Source organism: Delphinapterus leucas, chromosome 7, assembly GCF_059928025.1.
Source record: "Delphinapterus leucas isolate spDelLeu-1000000601 "Yukka" chromosome 7, BTC_Dleu_Yukka2, whole genome shotgun sequence".
Classification (NCBI taxonomy): Eukaryota; Metazoa; Chordata; class Mammalia; order Artiodactyla; family Monodontidae; genus Delphinapterus; species Delphinapterus leucas.
In genome coordinates this window covers 93,800,229-93,819,245 of record NC_143135.1, presented here as the reverse complement: position 1 = coordinate 93,819,245, position 19,017 = coordinate 93,800,229, and the positions used below count along the sequence as shown (strand labels likewise).

The following is a 19,017-nucleotide window of genomic DNA, read 5'->3' as shown; positions in this document are numbered from 1 at the left end:
CGAGGAATGAAAAGAGTTAAGTGTGACTCTAACCTTTTCAGTTGTTTTTTATGAATCATCATTCTCTCCTGGTCTTTCACAAAGAGACATAAACTTAAATTGGAGAAATTGCCGAAGGAGAGAAGAAAGGTTAATGAGAAAGACTCTGATTACTTGAATCTTTGATTTTTAAATAACTATCGTTCGGTAAACCTGAGTGAGAATTTCAGAGATTGATGAAGGTTGTAAATTACTCCTCTCTTTTTTTTAATGGTAAAAAGGTGGTGAGGAAATTGTAAAGGAAACAATTATGTGAATAAATGTGGTGATACACCAGTCCTATTATGTTTGTATTTACTTTACGCACTGTACTTTATGCGTTAAGAGGTTTTCAAGGGTAATTGGGTCATGTGGAATATTGTTCTTAGAATGTTTGGGGGTTACCACTGCTGTATTTTAGGCATCTGACAATATGCTCTTTTCCTTTGTCTCCAATAGAAGGCCTTTTATACAGTCAGTTTGGGTTATGATTTGCTTAGTTAATTAGGGGAAATAAATGAATGAAGCAGGGAAATCAGAAATAATGATGCATATATACTTTTAATATTTTATTTTAATTTAAAATGTGAATATGCATTAATCCACTAATCTTTTTCAAAAAGTGTTTATTATGGAAAATTTCAAACATAAGCAAAATTAAAAAGAATGATATAATGAACCCCCATCGACCTATCACTCAGTGTAAGCAATTATTACCTCATGGCCAATCTTTCACCCATATCACTTCCAGCTTCTCTTTTCTCCCTAGTTTATTTTGAAGCAATTCCCAGAATTTTTTTCATCTGTGAATATTTTGGCATGTATCTCTATATAGGCCAGGATTGTTTCTCAAAAAACATAATCACAGTACCATTATCCTACCTAAAACAATTAACAATAATTCTCTAATGTCATTAAGTATCAAATTAGTGTTATATACATAAATATATTTTTTTTCTTTTTTTAACCACTTGTTTGTTTGAATCAGGGTCTAAATAAAGTCCATACATTATAATTGATTGATGTCCCTTAAGTTTTGTATTAAAAAATTGTTTGTTTTACTCTATAGATTTCCCCTCCTTTTCTTTTTCTTTGCAGTTTGTCTAAGAAACACATTCGCTAATCTTAGATGTAGACCTTTCTCTGTATATTGATGTCCTGATTGAAGTTCTTCATCATGTTTGTGTTAAACATACCCATAGTTCATCATCTATGATTTCCAGTTTTGTTTTGCTTTTTTAAAGCAGAGTAGGAATTTAAAGGCATTTGTGAAGCAATATGAGTACAGAATCTCTCTTGAGTTCTTGATTCTCTCCCCCTAGTCTTTTACACTTGTCTCATCCACATCTAATTTGACTTTACCAAGTCATTTTAAGCATTCAACTTAGTTTTCAAAGAAACATGTCCTTCTTTTCTCCCAGATTTCTCATCCGTTTACATAGATAATTAAACTGCATTACTATAATAACAAGAACAACTGGTATAAATAGGTTTGGGGAAAACCAGTTAATTCTTGGTAAGCATGCAGCTTAATGGATGGGAGCAGAAATATCCAGGAGTAGAGGGAGTGGCTATTAATTGGGGCCAGCTTGCATGCTGGGGCCCCAGTTGTTTTACAGAGGAAAGGGGAAGCATCAGTTATTTCGGCAGGTTGGTTGAGAGGCGGTGGGTTAAGAGAACTTCTGCATTAATTTTATACTTATAAGTAAGCCAAATTGTTAGAAATTTGAGGACAAGATATTTTATAGGGTTTTTTTATTTATAGTGTATACTTCAGCGTAGTATTTTTGTCCACTTGTGTTAGAGTTTGCATGAACTGGACTGAATTTGACAATAGGCCAGTGATGTTAAAATTTGGTTGAGGAAACAGCCAAAACTTTGTAGTTTGCAAGGTTTATATCTGTTCACTGCCAGTGTAGTGTTCCATGGAACAAGTTGACATTTTCACGTAGTAAGTTGTTTTCTGTTCCTGGCAAAAGAAATCTTGGTTCGTATACCACAAGGACCAGGATTGTTGTTATTGTGGAAGGCAGGAGTAGAGCTGTGTGTTTCTTATTAGGATTAGCTGGGCACCTGCAGGATTTCTTACTTCTTTCTTTCTGCTTCCTGCCTGCTGTCGTCCTTTCCTTCTGTCAGAATGTTCTAGTGTTGCCTAAGCAGTGTTCTGACAATAGATGAGGTTTTTTGGTAGCTCATTTTTTTAAACCCTCAAAATAATGTTTTTAGTGATTGTATGTTCTTGGCTTACTTTCCATTTCTACATCAACAGTGATATTGTTATTCTAGTCAAATGGGGCAGTTGTATTCCAGCAGTGATCTTTGTGTCCAAGTCAGCTGCAGAGATACCATGTTAATTTTTTATTCCTAAATATCTTATATGTGTATAGTAATTCTGGGAGGTAATTCAGTTTTGAGCTGATACTTGCGGATCTCGGTACAGGATTTCACAGTCCTCAAGAATAAAGCTTGTTTGAAGCATTGTTAGCCATTGGCCTCTGACATATGCAGAAGAGTGGCCGGTGATTTCAGCCTGCTGCCTCTTCTCATCTCATTTTCCTTCTTCCTTTTCAGCCAGCAGCTGCATCCCGTGCCCTGCTCTGATTGAACTCTTAGTAAAAGGGGTACTGTTTTACAAAGTCACAACCTCTTCTATCAATGGTTTTTAGATTTTTAGGCCAAGAATCAATTTTGGAGTCACATTAAAATTTGGAAACAACATTTTAGTTGTGTTACCTAAATTTCTCTTCCTTTCCTTATGCTAGTAGCAGTGTTTTCTGCTTTTCCAGTCTTTGGGGAACCTTTTTGGCCCCTCAGAGCAGCTCGAGGCAGTCTAAGTGATGCACTGAGCATTGCTGTGGGAGTCAGGGCACGTGTTTCACGTCTCAGTTTTTACTAGCCTGGCAGCTTTCTTTGGGCAGGTCACTTAACCCCATAGGGCTTCCAGTTTCTTTCTTTTTCTAAAAAAATTTTATTTATTTATTTTTTGGCTGCACTGGGTCTTCGTTGCTGCACGCGGGCTTTCTCTAGTTGTGGCGAGCGGGGGCTACTCTTCGTTGCGGTGTGCGGGCTTCTCAGTGCGGTGGCTTCTCTTGTGGAGCACGGGCTCTAGAGTACAGGCTCAGTAGTTGTGGTGCACGGGCTTAGTTGCTCTGCGGCATGTGGGATCTTCCCAGACCAGGGCTCGAACCTGTGTCCCCTGCATTGGCAGGCGGATTCTTAACCACTGCGCCACCAAGGAAGTCCGCCAGAATCCATTTTAGAATGTTTTTATTCCTCTTAAAAGAAGTGACCCATTAGCAGTCACTGTCCATTTCTTCAACCTCCGTCCTGCAACCCTAATCAATCACTAATCAGTCTCTATAGATTTGCCCATTCTGTACATTTCATATAAATGGAGTCATACAACATATTGCCTTTCATGTCTGGCTTCTTTCACTTAGTATAATGTCTTCAAGGTTCATCTATTGTAGCATATGTCAGAATTTCCTTCCTTTTTATGGCTGAATAATATTCCACTGTATGGATATATTGCATTTTGTATATTCATTCATGAAATTGTGGACATTTGCATTAGTCCCACTTTTGGCTATTATGAACAATGCTGTTGTGAACATTCGTGTACCAATTTTTTTAAAAAATTACGTTATTTTATTTATTTATTTGGCTGCACTGAGCGGCATGTAGGATCTCAGTTCCCTGACCAGGGACAGAACCCGTGCCCTGTGCGTTGGCAGCGTGGAGTCTTAACCACTGGACTTCCAGGGAATTCCCCTCGTGTACAAAGTTTTGTGGGACATATGTTTCAATTTTTCTTGGGCATATACCTAGGAGTGGAATTTTTGCATCATAAACATTCCATATTTAACTTTTTGAGGAATTGCCAAACTGTTTTCCAAAATGGCTGCACCATTTTCCATTCTGACCAGTAATGTATGAGGGTTCCAGTTTTTCCACATGCTTACCAAAACTTATTTTCTTTCTTTTTGATTTAGCCATCCAAGTGAATGTGAAGTGGTAGCTCATTGTGGTTTTGATTTGCATTTCTCTTATGACTCATGGTGTTGAGTATCTTTTCTGTGCTAAGGGACCATTTGTAGATCTTTGGAGAAGTGTCTATTTAGATTCTTTGCCCATTTTTTTAGTTGGGTTGTCTTTTTATTGTTGAGTTGCAAGGATTCTTTATATATTCTGGATATAAGTCCTTTATCAGATATATGACATACAAATATTTTCTCCTATTTTGTAGGTTGTCTTTTCACTTTCGTGATGGTTTTGTTTGCAGCACAAAGGTTTTAAATTTTAATGCTCTAGTTTCCTTATTTGTAAAGTTATTCTAACTCTGAAATTACATGTTCTATTGAAATATCTTCCTCTGTACTCATTTTGTACCTTTCTCTCACTTTGGGATAGATCTCCCTTTTCCAGGACATTTTATAGCCGCAAAGTCTCTTTAAAAACATCCATCTATGTATCTATCTGATACATGTGTCTTATAAAATAATCAGACTCTACAAAATAAATAACATCAAAAGTGAAAGTTCCTTTTCTTTGTGAAATCCTTTCTCTTAGGATATACTCTGTTAACTTTCACATATAACATAATAGCAGTGTTAATTATATTTATCATGTTGTACCATTACATCTGTAGTACTTATTTGTCTTACAACTGGAAATTTGTAGCTTTGACTCCCTTCATCCAGTTCCTCCTCCCCCTCCCCCTGTCTCTGGTAACCACAAATCTGATCTCTTTTTCTGTGAGTTTGTTTGTTTGTTTTTGAAGTACAATTGACCTACAATACTGTGTTAGTTCTTGTTACACAACATAGTGGTTCATTATTTCTGTGCATTTCAAAATGATCACCATGATAAGTCTAGTTACGATCTGTCACCATAAAAATATATTACATAATTATTGACAGTATTCCCCTCACTGTGCATTTCATACTCGCGACTCATTTGTTTTGCAACAGGAAGTTTGTACCTCTTAATCTCTCTCACCTATTTCTCTTCTTGCCCTACCCACCCTCCTCTCTGGCAACCACCTGTTTGTTCTCTGTATCTATGACTCTGTTTCTATTTTGTTACGTTTATTCATTTGTTTTATTTTTTAAGATTCCACATGTAAGTGAAATCATATAGTACTTGTCTTTCTCCGTCTGACTTATTTCACTTGGCATAATGCCCTCTAGGTCCATCCATGTTGTCGTAAATGGCAGGATTTCATTCTTTTCTATGGCTGAGTAATAATATTCCATTGTGTGTGTGTGTGTGTGTGTGTGTGTGTGTGTATATATATATATGTATATATATATATGCCAAGTCTTTATACATTCATCTGTTGATGGGTACTTAGGTTGCTTCCGTATCTTGGCTATTGTAAGTAATGCTGCAGTGAACACACGGGTGCCTATATCTTTTCTGACTTGTGGCTTTGTTTTCTTTGGATAAATACCTAGGAATGGAATTGCTGGATCATCTGGTAGGTTTCTTTTTAATTTTTTGAGTCATCTCCATACTATTTTCCATAGTGGCTGCACCAATTTACATTCCCATCAACAGTGCACGAAGGTTCCCTTTTCTCCACATCCTCGCCAACACTTGTTATTCGTGTCTTTTTGACCTGCCATTGTGACAGGTGTGAATTGATATCTCACTGTGGTTTTGATTTTCATTTCCCTGATGATAAGTGATGTTGAGCATCTTTTCATGTACCTGTTGGCCATCTGTATATCTTCTTTGGAAAAATGTCTATTCAGATCCTCTGCCCATTTTATAATTGGGTTGTTTGTTTTCTTTATGTTGAGTTGTATGAGTTCTTTGTATATTTTGGATATTAACCAGATATTAATTGGGTATATCATTTGCAGATATCGTCTCCCAATTCAGTAGGTGGCCTTTTCATTTTGTTGATGGTTTCCTTCTCTATGCAAAAGCTTTTTAGTTTGATGTAGTCTCATTTATTTATTTATTTTTGCTTCCTTGCCTGAAGAGACATATTCAAAAAAATATTACTAAGATCAATGTCAAAGAATGTACTGCTGATGTTTTCTTTGCTATTTGGTTTTTTGTTTTTAAATTGGAGTATAGTTGATTTACAATGTTGTGTTAGTTTCAGGTTTATAACAAAGTGATTCAGTAGTATATATGTATATCTTCTTTTCCATTATAGGTTATTACAAGGTATTGAATATAGTTCCCTGTGCTATACAGGTCTTTGTTGTTTATTTTATATATAGTGGTTTTGCTACTCATTTTTTATTTTAATAATATATCTCCACGTTCTATCACATCAATACATTTTGCTGTAGTCTCAAGCTTTTTAATACTGCAGAGTATTCCATTTTATGGATATACTATAATTTATTTAAGTAGTGCCCTATTGATAGGTTTAGGGTTGTTTCCGGCTTTTATTTTTTTATTTCAAATTATATGTCACTTAACAGTTTCTGCACATTTATGTTTGTATGCTTGTACTGGTTTTCTATTTGCTTTTGTACTGTTTATTATTCAAAAGACTTATAAATCTCAGATTTAATTTTTAAAAATACAAGTGTTTTGGGGACTTCCCTGGTGGTCCAGTGGTTAAGACTCCACACTCCCAATGCAGGGGGCCCGGGTTCAATCCCTGGTCAGGGAACTAGATCCCACATGCCGCAACTAAAAGATTCCCTCATGCCACAACTAAAGATCCCGCGTGCCGCAATGAAGATCTTCTGCAGCCAAATAAATAAATAAAGAGATAAATTTAAAAAAAAAAAAAAGGGCTTCTTTGGTGGTGCAGTGGTTAAGAATCCGCCTGCCAATACAGGGGACACGGGTTCGATCCCTGGTCCAGGAAGATCCCACATGCCACAGAACAACTAAGCCCACGTGCCACAACTACTGAGCCTGTGCTCTAGAGCCTGCGAGTCACAACTAAAAAAAAAAAAAAAAAAAAAAAAAATACAAGTGTTTTATTAGGTCCAACCTAGAGTAAACCTCCCAAAAGTTATGTGTTCTTTTCCATTATGATATATACAATGTTAGAAACTAAGTTCTTCATTTTCTCAGTAATTTAATAGAATAATTCACTAGAGGTGGAATGCCTGAGTCAAAGTATGAGTGCTTAAAATTTTATAAATGTTGCTAAATTGCCCTCCAAGAAAGGCCAAGCTAATTCACTCAATGAGAGCGTATGACAGTGCTCCTCTGCTCTCTTTAAACATTGGCAACCAGCCGTCTTTTTAGGGAGTCATTCTGACAGGTGAGAAAATGTCATCTTAGTTTGTAATTATTTATTAGTGAATTTGACTATCATTTAATTTGTCTATTGGCTATTCGTATTTTTCCTTGGAATTATCTGTGTCCTGTCTATTTTTCTTTTGGGCTTTTTGGCTTTTTCTCATTAATGTGCATAGCTTTTTGAATATTAGGGAAATTAGTTACCTATTAAAATATTATAGATATGTTTCTGTGTTTGTCTCGACAGTGTATGTGTATTTTTTTTTACTATAAAATGTAAACATTTTCATGTAGTCAGATTTTTTTTGTTTTTTACTTTAAGGTTTCTCAATTTTCTTCCTCATCCTAATCTTATAAAAATATTTACCCATGTTTTCTTCAAGTATTTTTATGGTTTTGTTTTTAAAATTAGATCTTTGTTTCATGTGGAATGCATTTTGGTTTAAACCAGGTGAGAAGGGAATCGGTTGTGAAATTTATTGGAGCTGCAGGTTTACATTCATTTTTGTGGTTATTAATGGCTCTTCTTCCCCTTGACTGGAAGCTCCTTGAGGGCAATGGATTGTACAGTTTTTCCCTTGTTGTTATTTTCGGTATCTAGCACAGTGCTTGCAGGTAATAGGCCCTCCATTTATTGAGTGAATGAATCTATCTTTTTCCCCAGATGTCTAGTTTGTTGTCTGTCCCAACACAATATTATTAAATAATCCATCTTTTCCCTCTTGATTTAAAAAGCTACTTTGGGGCTTCCCTGGTGGCGCAGTGGTTGAGAGTCCACCTGCCGATGCAGGGGACACGGGTTTGTGCCCCGGTCTGGGAAGATCCCACATGCTGCGGAGCAGCTAGGCCTGTGAGCCATGGCCACTGAGCCTGCACGTACGGAGCCTGTGCTCCGCAACGGAAGAGGCCACAACAGTGAGAAGCCCGCGTATCCCACACACAAAAAATAAATTGAAAATGAAAAAATAAAAATAAAAAGCTACTTTGTCTACAAAATCTCCAGATACTTGGGTACATTTCTGAACTCTTTTAATCCATTGATTGTGCTGTCTTTACTTGCTTCGATACTGTACAGCTTTAATTATTATAGCTTTATAGTACTTAAAGTATATTTGGAAGGCCAGCCTCAAACATTCTTAAATATAATACCAGTTTGGGAAGCACTGTAATCTCCTTTAGTAAAACTCCTTGCTCTCCCTTAGAAAACATTCATTTGACTTATGAAACATTTAATGCATTCTGAGAGCCTGCAAAGTAGAAATGATCTGGGAGTGTTACTTGTTGAAGAGCTTTTCTAGGATATGACATACGTCGTTCTGGCTTGACATCCTAAGTGTATTTTTTTTTTTTTTTTTGCGGTACGCGGGCCTTTCACTGTTGTGGCCTCTCCCGTTGCAGAGCACAGGCTCCGGACGCGCAGGCTCAGCGGCCATGGCTCACGGGCCCAGCCGCTCCGCGGCAGGTGGGATCTTCCTGGACCGGGGCACGAACCCGTGTCCCCTGCGTCGGCAGGCGGACTCTCAACCGCTGCGCCACCAGGGAAGCCCCTAAGTGTCTTTTTTTAAAAAAAAAAACCTCTCATTTTATAATCTTGGGTATCTCTAGAAAACATAACATTTTCCTCACAATCTTTTAATGCAGAATACAGAGAGAGAGGATAGGTGGCAGAAAAGGCATCAAGAAATTGCGCTGGCACCCAGCTGAAGTCAAAGCCCATAGTGAAACAGATACTACTTAAAAGTGCTATACAGAATTCAGTTTAGTGACCTTGATTTTTCACCTGTGCTTGACTTGTTTACCTCCTGTGGCGTGCAGTAAATCGATTCGGATATGACTTGGGCAAAGCCCAGGTAACATTGCTAAATAATCACTTCTTTTTCTTGAGCCTTCTTTTCTCTGTTAAACATTAGAAATTCTTACAGTCTGAAATTAGCATTCTCTTGGGATTTTCTGTCATGTCTGTCTCATGCAGGAACCAACTTTAGGGTCTTGTATTAAAGAAGTTTAAAGCAGAGAAACTTGATGTTTGGGGAACAGAGCTAATGGAACAGGGCATACCTATTGTGATAAGATCCTTGCTTTCTTTTCAGTTGGAACAGTATTCTAGGGTGTTTCAACGAAACTCTTAATTCTAAGTAACTGCTAATTTACATGTATATTTTCAGATGAGTACCCATTTTGTTAAAAAAAACCCAATGGTTTTGTCATACTCTCTCAGACTTTTTCTTAATAAGCCTAACCATGGACTTTAGTAGAATTAAAATAGAAAAATACTCAGAAAGGTTTGTTTACGGTCCCTAATCTCCATCATGGAATTAAGTATCACTGAAAAATAACCCTGGAATAAAGTGTTTTTGTGTGGCAGGACCAGTTGACTTAACGTGATTCTTTCTTTTGCGAGTTTTCTGTTGGTGGAAAGTGGGCTTACTTTTTCTTTTAGTTGTATTCCTCATTTTTCTCAATGCTAGTCTTAACTGAGAGATTTTTAGGCAGTTAACTGTCCCAGCACACCAATAAGCACCTTGTTAATAGATGTTATCTCATGTTGATCAGTTACTCCTGAGATTTAACTGTGCTTGCAAAACACCTGTCTGTATTTGAGCTTTGCTAGGTGGCTGGCTTTTGTGTTTGACTGAAGATTTGTTCCGGAGAAAGCAAATAGCTGTTGGAAAAAGAGAAAAGGGAAAAGGAGTCAGCACATTTCTGTATGCTTTCACTGAAGAGATTTCCTAATTAGAAAGCTTTTGGAGGCTTGACCTTTCTGCGCTAAAGTAACCCAGCATTTCGTTATGTATTGCATTGAGGTTTTGGAGCGCTGTGCCAGAAAAGTGAAAACCAAGGTTGAATGTGAAAGGAATTCAGAGGATGGAGCTCATAATCAACAGAGTGCTGCTTCATAGGCTAGGTCCAAAAATACCCTGTTTGTCATAGGACAGCAAGAATGGAGGTAGCACTTGCTGCTGTTTTGAGCAGTGTTTTAGCTCCTATGATATCATTCCAGCATGACTAAAGTCATGTTTAAGGCAGTGTTGTTTACAATTTAGGTTTGGGAGGATGTTGCCTTCATACATTTTATTTATCGCCCTGGAAGGGTTATTTTGCAAGGTTTGGAAGGAGTGTTTTTCTGCCAGATTAGAGGAAATTAACATAATCTACTCTTCTCTAAGTAGGGGGTGGTCTGCAGTAGAGTCATCTAACCAAAGAGACTCAAATTACTGATTTGCTTATATCCTGTGGTGAACCTTGAGTAATTAAGAGGAAGAACTCAGTCTTTGGTTCAGAAAAGTTAGCATTGGAATGATCCTTGACCAGGCTTGAAGGTGGAAAATGTTATGGTTCAGAGGGCCTTTCTAAGACTTGCAGTAGATCCCTTAAGACAATAAGTTTTAAGAGTTTATAAATAGCGTTGAGTGTGGAAATGCATAGCACATGGATACATGATTAGCAAGTCAGGAAGTCTGACTAGAAGGAATAAATTAACTCTGGTCACTTGATGGAATGAGATCATGGAAGGGAACATAGTTTGTTTTAGGTGGTGGTAATTTTGATGTTGAGGCTGGCCCAGGAAATGAATTGTCAGTTATGCTGTCATCCTCATTAATGGTCCATATTATTTCTCAGGTTTATAGTTGTATGAAGAGATGATTTTCCTACCCCCTCTAGGGGCTAGGGTTTCAAAAATTTTAAAGCTACAAAAGAATGAAATACAGAGAAAAGTTTTCTGTCTGCACATACCCCATGGCGATCCAGATCCCCTTCCTATATAGTCAGTATTATCAGTGTCATATATCCTGTGGTATTTTATGTGTTTATAAGTAAATGTGTGTATCTATTTACTGTACCCCCTCTTTTAAAACAAATTGTAGTAAATTATACTCACTGATCTGCATCTTTTTTCACTATTATATCTTAAGGATTATTACATGTAGCTATATAAGGAGCTTTCTAATAAAAAAAATGCTATACAATATTCCCATGAAAAGATGTATCATATTTTTTTTAGTTAGTCCCCTAGTAGATGACTATTTGAGTTATTTCTGATCCTTTGCTAATATAAATAATGCTAGAGGAGTTAAAAAATGTTAGGGTTTGGGCTTCCCTGGTGGCGCAGTGGTTGAGAGTCTGCCTGCTGATGCAGGGGACACGGGTTCGTGCCCCGGTCCGGGAAGATCCCACAAGCCGCGGAGCGGCTGGGTCCGTGAGCCATGGCCACTGAGCCTGCGCGTCTGGAGCCTGTGCTCTGCAACGGTAGAGGCCACAACAGTGAGAGGCCCGTGTACCGCAAAAAAAAAAAAAAAAAAAAGAGTTAGGGTTTTATATTCAAAAGTAAATGTTGGAAAGCTACAGTAATCAAGACAGTGGCACAAAAACAGAAATATAGATCAATGGAACAGGATAGAAAGCCCAGAGATAAACCCACGCACTTATGGTCACGTTATCTTTGAGGCAAGAGTATACAGTGGAGAAAAGACAGCCTCTTCAATAAGTGGTGCTGGGAAAACTGGACAGCTACATGTAAAAGAATGAAATTAGAACACTTCCTAACACCATACACAAATATAAACTCAAAATGGATTAAAGACCTAAATGTAAGGCCACACACTATAAAAACTCTTATTAGAGGAAAACATAGGCAGAACACTCTGACATAAATTACAGCAAGATCCTATTTGACCCACCTCCTAGAGAAATGGAAATAAAAACAAAAATAAACACATGGGACCTAATGAGACTTAAAAGCTTTTGCACAGCAAAGGAAACCATAAAAAAAGATGAAGGCAACCCTCAGAATGGGAGAAAATATTTGCAAACAAAGCAACTGGCAAAGGATTAATCTCCAAAATATACAAGCAGCTCATGCAGCTCAATATCAAAAAAATGAACAACCCAATCCAAAAATGGGCAGAGACCTAAATAGACATTTCTCCAAAGAAGGTATACAGATTGCTAACAAACACGTGAAAAGATGCTCAACATCACTAATCATTAGAGAAATGCAAATCAAAACTATTAGGAGGTAACACCTCACACCGGTCAGAATGGCCATCAAAAAAATCTACAAACAATAAATGCTGGAGAGGGTGTGGAGAAAAGGGAACCCTCTTGCACTGTTGGTGGGAATGTAAATTGATACAGCCACTATGGAGAACAGTATGGAGGTTCCTTAAAAAACTAAAAGTAGGGCTTCCCTGGTGGTGCAGTGGTTGAGAGTCTGCCTGCCGATGCAGGGGACACGGGTTCGTGCCCCAGTCCGGGAAGATCCCACATGCCGTGGAGTGGCTGGGCCCGTGAGCCATGGCTGCTGAGCCTGCGCGTCCGGAGCCTGTGCTCCACAAGGGGAGAGGCCAAAACAGTGAGAGGCCTGCGTACCGCAAAAAAAAAAAACTAAAAGTAAAACTACCATACGACCCAGCAATCCCACTACTGGGCATATACCCTGAGAAAACCATAATTCAAAATCATGTACCACAATGTTCATTGCAGCACTATTTACAATAGCCAGGACATGGAAGCAACCTAAGTGTCCATCAACAGATGAATGGCTAAAGAAGATGTGGCACATATATACAATGAAGTATTACTCAGCCAGAAAAATAAACGAAATTGAGTTATTTGTAGTGAGGTGGATGGACCTAGGGTCTGTCATACAGAGTGAAGTAAGTCAGAAAGAGATAAACAAATACTGTGTGCCAACACATATATATGGAATCTAAAAATAAATGGTTCTGAAGAACCTAGGGGCAGGACAGGAATAAAGACGCAGACTAGAGAATGGACTTAAGGACACCAGGAGGGGGAAGGGTAAGCTGGGACGAAGTGAGAGAGTAACGTTGACATGTATACGCTACCAAATGTAAAATAGATAGCTAGTGGGAAGCATCCGCATAGCACAGGGAGTAGCACAGGGAGATCAGCTCGGTGCTTTGTGACCACCTAGAGGGGTGGGATAGGGAGGGTGGGAGGGAGGTGCAAGAGGGAGGGGGTATGGGTATATACATATGCATATAGCTGATTCACTTTGTTATACAGTAGAAACTAACACAACATAGTAAAGCAATTAGACTCCAATAAAGATGTTTAAAAAAACAAAAAAGTAAATGTTGGGACTTCCTTGGTGGTCCAGTGGTAAAGAATCCGCTTTCCAATGCAATCCAATTCGATCCCCATGCACAACTACTGAGCTTGTGCGCCTCAATGAGAGAGCCCACGTGCCACAAATAGAGAGAGAAGACCCATACGCCACAACTAGAGAGAAGCCCACGCGCTGCAGCGAAAAATCCCTCATGCCTCAACGAAGATCCCGTGCGCCACAGCTAAGACCTGATCCAGTCAAAAAATAAAAAAAAAAGTAAATATTAAGTCATAACAGAAACTTGTTATAGTTATAATAATATCTTGGATCTCTATAACATATTCACAAACGTCTTATTTGAGCCTTACTGCGATCTTGTGAGGTAAGCACAGCATTTTACAAAGAAGAATAAATTTGACTAACAGAGGTCGAGGTAGAAGAACCAAGGTCTTTTAACTCTGATTTGAGTATCTTTCCACTTTTCCCAAACTAGAAATACTGTTGTGGGGATGTGGGGAAGTGCTGGTGGGATAATAAGATGAAATAAACCTGAGTGAGGCAAGCTTGTGAGAGAGAGAGATGTACCTGTCATTCTAGAAATCAGGATCTCGCTTACCAGGGGAGAGAAGAGCTGGCAATCAGCCTGTGACAGAGACAAAAAGGTTTTTAGGCATTGGCAGAACATGATGGGTTGGCTGCCTTCTTGGAGTATAGTAGCGGGGCAAACCAAAACATGGTCGTTCTTGAGAAACTGGATACTTTCAGAGTTTCCTAGAATAGACTGGGGGCAAAACTGGGCATTCAAAATTTGTTAAGGGAGTGCATGTAGCCTAAGGCCATGAAACAAATAGGCAATAGAGAAAACAGGATTTTCTAGAGGCTCCAGAGACAGGGAGGAGATGATAGCATGGCAAGGAGATGGCTGTAATGTCAGAGTCACTTTTGGCCCCAAGACTGATTAGTGGGAGGGAGCCGTTTTCCTCTAGACAGCAGATGAGATTATACAAGGGTAGGTAAGTCACCTCACAACTGGACTAGAGAGAGTGAGGCTGATAAAGGCTTTCATTATATAGTTAATAGTATTTGGAAACCTGAGTATAGGCCCGGTCACCAGCCTTCCATCATAATTACCATATGCTAAGTGCCTACTATGTTCTGGTTACTTCATATAATTTCATGCTTAATCTCTCAACAGCTTTGCAAAGAAACTGTTGTTATACCTAGTTTCCATAGAGGAAACTGAGATTCAGTTTGGTAACTTGTTCAAGGTCACAAATCTTTTAAGTGGTAGAGCTGAGATTTTATAAGTAGGTCAGTATGACTCCAGGGCTCTTGTTATTTCCATCTTACCAGGTGTTAGGCACCCAAATTGAACAGTGAAATTTTAAATAACCAGAATTCTATCACTGTCATTTATAACAGTGTTAATCTATAAGCAGACAGCTTGCCTTTTTCTCATGATTTGGGCTGGAAGAGTAGAAGGAATGCTAAGGAAAATGACTGGAGATGCTAACAGCTGGCCACACTCACTCTGAATATGCATATAATTTAAATGAAAGTAATACACTTACCATGCATATGTAGCTTTATGATGAATTCTCCAAGGTCCCCTTCCCTCATTAGATTGAAGTTCCTAAAGTCCTTCTATATAGAGATTATATAGCTGCCACTGAAGACCGTAGCTGGTGGTAGCCAGGACCTGGAACATTTCTTGGGGGGAAATGTCTGGGGAATTCATATTCACTGAGTATATGCCATAATCATGAATACTCCTCCCATTGTGTAGTCTGAGGAGGTAAGAATTTCCTTGACTTCACAAATTTTGGCTTACAGGCTGAAGACCCTACTAGATTTTACCGCCCTCAATTCTTTAGCATTATCCTGCAAAATATTGGAGAATACTATTGGATAATACTTTTGATGTACTTCCAAGGACCACTGTAGGGGGTGTTAATATGGGAGGTTGACATTATGGTGAAATAACCGCTTGGAAGCTGTGATTCAGCATTAGTCACTGGCTTTTATGCTAGATTGCACTCAGCCGTCTCTTGCTTTAATTGTGGTGAGTCTCAGGCATTTGATTAAACAACCACCAAAGAGACTGACCTTAGTGATAACCCAGTCACATTTCCAGATAGTAAAAATATTCAGGAAAAGAATTACTCACCTTAGGGCTTCCCTGGTGGTGCAGTGGTTGAGAGTCCGCCTGCCGATGCAGGGGATACGGGTTCGTGCCCCGGTCCGGGAAGATCCCACATACCGCGGAGCGGGTGGGCCTGTGAGCCATGGCCGCTGAGCCTGTGCGTCCGGAGCCTGTGCTCCACAACGGGAGAGGCCACAACAGTGAGAGGCCCGTGTACCGCAAAAAACAAAAACAAAGAATTACTCATCTTTACCAGCAAATGGTATTAGTTCACCTCTGGGGAAATGTTAGCACAGTTTCTAGGTTATGCCCAATAATATTACAAAGATGAATGACCATTTTAGGAAAAATGGCCATTTATACTTTTTGTTAGTGTTCCTGAAAAGTGGAAACATAACTGTGCTTTCTGGACATATTCATTTTAGTACTTAATATGGCAGCAGTTTTATATCTCTTTGGCTGACTTTTAAAACTATGGATAGGCTGGGTTCATTTTACCTGTTTTACCTAATTTCTCACCATTCTGTGTTTCCTTACTGCCTCATGAAATTGCCATGTTTAATCTTTCATTTAAAAAAAAAAAACTCTTTCAACTATACTCCAGTAAAAAATAATTTTAAAAAACCCTCTTATCTGGAATGCCTATTCTTTTTTCCCCCCCTTCTTTCTTTTCTTTTTTTCCCCTCTACCTTTCGTCCTTCTATTTGTCCTTCTATTTATCCACAAATATTTGAGGGTCGCCTGTGTTCTAGGCTGTGTGCCAGGCATTAGGATGGAGTGGTGAAAGAGGCATGGTCTCCACCCTCATGTGCTTACAGTGTGTCCTAGTGTTACTGATTCCTACTATGTCCTGCCTTCAAGGTTCAGCTCTTCTGACCGTCACATAATTCTCTTTGACTTCTTTAGCCTTTGCTGACCCCTTCCATGAGCTCCACTGCTTTAAATGTGCTTTGCACAACTTAGTGCTTATTGATATACCTTAGTCTCATTTTACCAGAGTGTAGGTTCCTTAAAGACAGAGACTGCCATGTTGTTTTTTGTCCTCCACAATGCTGAGTCCAAGCAAGTGGGTAATAAAAGGGTTTTGATTCATCCTGCCCTGCTGAATGTCCAAGTTACTAGCTCTTAGGGTTTAGAAGTAGTTGTGAAGATTATGCTTTCTTTTTCTCTTCTCTTCTAGTTGTTTTCCTAACATTTGCTATCTGCTTCTATTAATATGTGTTCACAATGAATGAAAATAACCCCACTGATTCACTGTCTGCATTTATATTATTTTCTAATGAAGGGTTTTTTTTTTTTTTGAGCTGATTATTACATAGCTTCTTACCTGGTTCCCTTTGTGACTAGTGAGGGATGAATTTCATGGCTAAGGAAGAGAGCCAACCCAATGTTGATCTCTCAGCGTTGTACCTGTAATCTTTTGGGCTTAAATGCCTTACCTACTGTGCCTTAGTTCATGAATTGTTAAGAGTGACTCACTTAAAATGGGAAGCTGACGATGTAAGAACTTAAAATTGAGCTCCTCAGAGAGATTCATAGAAATGGAAAGATAATCGTTTAATGGGGCTACATTATTTATATTTATATGATGTTAGAGTTCAAAACTCTTTAGAGTAGTAAATGAAATGGGCAGCTTAACTGTGAAGGAAGGAGGCTGTGTCATTGGATTAAATGTTTTCCTGAATGTGGTAAGAGCTCTGAGGTAATGGTAGACTTCAGTATCGGGACTGAGAATAGATGTTTTCTTGATTAAGAAGGAGAGTAGTAGGTACTGGGAAAAGGAAATGCTCTTCTGCATACACCTAAAAATTAAGAGAGGTAGGAAATGAAATTGAAGGAGTGGAAGGCCATGGAGCAGGAGAAAAGAAACCGTTTTTCCTCCTGAAGTAATCTGAGATCCTGACTTGAACAAACCAATTGATAAAAAAGTTATTATATGAGAATGAGGATATTTGAACATTGACTAGATATTTGATGTTAAGGAATTATTATTATCTTTTTAGATAGAGTAATAATATTGTGGTCATATTCAAAAGAAAAAGTACTTAGCTTTTAGAAGTACATACTGACGTAATGTAGATGACATAATATGGTATCTGGGATCTGCTAGGGAGAGGAAGAAGTGGTCAGGAGTACAGGTACAAATGGCTCTGTGTTTATCATTGTCGTAGATGGCTCATGGGTACAGGAGGTGCACTATACAGTTTCTTTCTACTTTTGTGTATATTTGAAAGTTCCCATGATAATAAAAACTAAAAAAAAAGAAAAAAGCAAAACACTGAAACCCACAGAAAAACAAAAAGCCCAACAACTTAGGTATAGAATTGTCAAACCTACACTTCTGCCTTCTTCCAACTTCACTCCAGGTGGGGCAAGTAAAACCATAGATTCTTGCTGATGTTGCCAAAATGGAATGTGGTTTAGATTTCCATCCCCTCAAGTTGGTAATCTGTCTGTAATACAGCATCATCGAGAAAGCAACAAGCTCTACTTTCTGTCTTCCCAACTGTGTGGTACATTACAACAGGGTAGAAGTCATACTATGCATCTCTAAGGCTCTTCCTTTCTGTAGGTGAAGAAATAAGATTTAAAAGGCAATACATAATTAGAGAATAGGAAACTATGGTTTAAAATTAAATGCCATGTTTTATAGTGCTGAGTAAGCACTAGAAATTAAGAAAAAGGAAAGAACATTTTTGGTTACGGATAAGCAGTTTTTGTTTTGTTTCTTTACCATTAAAAAAAAATTGCATTATAGTCAATTTACAATATCATGTTAGTTTCCGGTGTACAGCACAGTGATTCAGTTATACATATATATGTATGTATATATATTCTTTTTCAGATTCTCTTCCCTTATAGGTTATTACAGAATATTGAGTATAGTTCCCTGTGCTACAGTAGGTCCTTGTTGTATATACTAGTGTGTATATGTTAATTCCAACCCCCTAATTTATCCTTCCCCCCAGGGATAAGCAGGTTTTATTAGGCCAGTGGTCTTTGGGGTCACCTCTAAACAAAGTATAGGAGTTGGATTGCTGACAGAAGTATGGGGACAGCATGTCCAGGGAGAGAAAATACTACGTTTGGGAGAAGTAGATGAATTTGGATTGATACAAGATGTTTTAGATAGATGGGATTGGGTCACTTCATAAAGGACATGAATTTTTAGCTGAGGCATTTGGGCTTGCCTTTATAGGCTATAGGGAGACATTTTGGGTTGGAGAGCCAGTTTTGACTCTTAAGATACCCAATTATTAATTTGATTTGATGATAATGTAGTATATTCTTAGTTGCATGCTTTTGCATGGAGAATATAACTTTCCTGTATAACTTAAACTTTTTTCACATAAATTATTTCTGCAGTGTCTCAAAAGGGCTATTCAGGGACCATAATTAATATTTCTGTTTCAGAAAGGAGAGGGACACTGAGGTGCTCAGAGTTAATGCCCTTAATAAATGTGAGTCAGTGGCAGATCTGGGTTCAGATCAGATATCTTGGGTACTGAGCTCCTTCTACTCCCTTTGCTTAATTAAAGTTAATTGTTTTCTGTGTAACTGG

General features: G+C 38.3%; 1 protein-coding gene and 1 long non-coding RNA gene across 8 annotated transcripts in view; both read left to right on the top strand.

The window, feature by feature from the left end:
- SIK3 (SIK family kinase 3) overlaps positions 1-19,017 on the top strand; it is a 296,083-nt gene that overhangs the window by 55,421 nt on the left and 221,645 nt on the right. The gene's annotated exons all lie outside the window — the stretch shown is intronic.
- Positions 1-19,017, top strand: part of LOC111166948 (uncharacterized) — a 105,603-nt gene that overhangs the window by 10,205 nt on the left and 76,381 nt on the right. Inside the window, exon 1 of the long non-coding RNA XR_002642718.2 lies at positions 1-19,017. This exon is cut by the window's left edge and continues 10,205 nt beyond it; it is cut by the window's right edge and continues 75,077 nt beyond it. This is a non-coding gene — a long non-coding RNA (uncharacterized LOC111166948).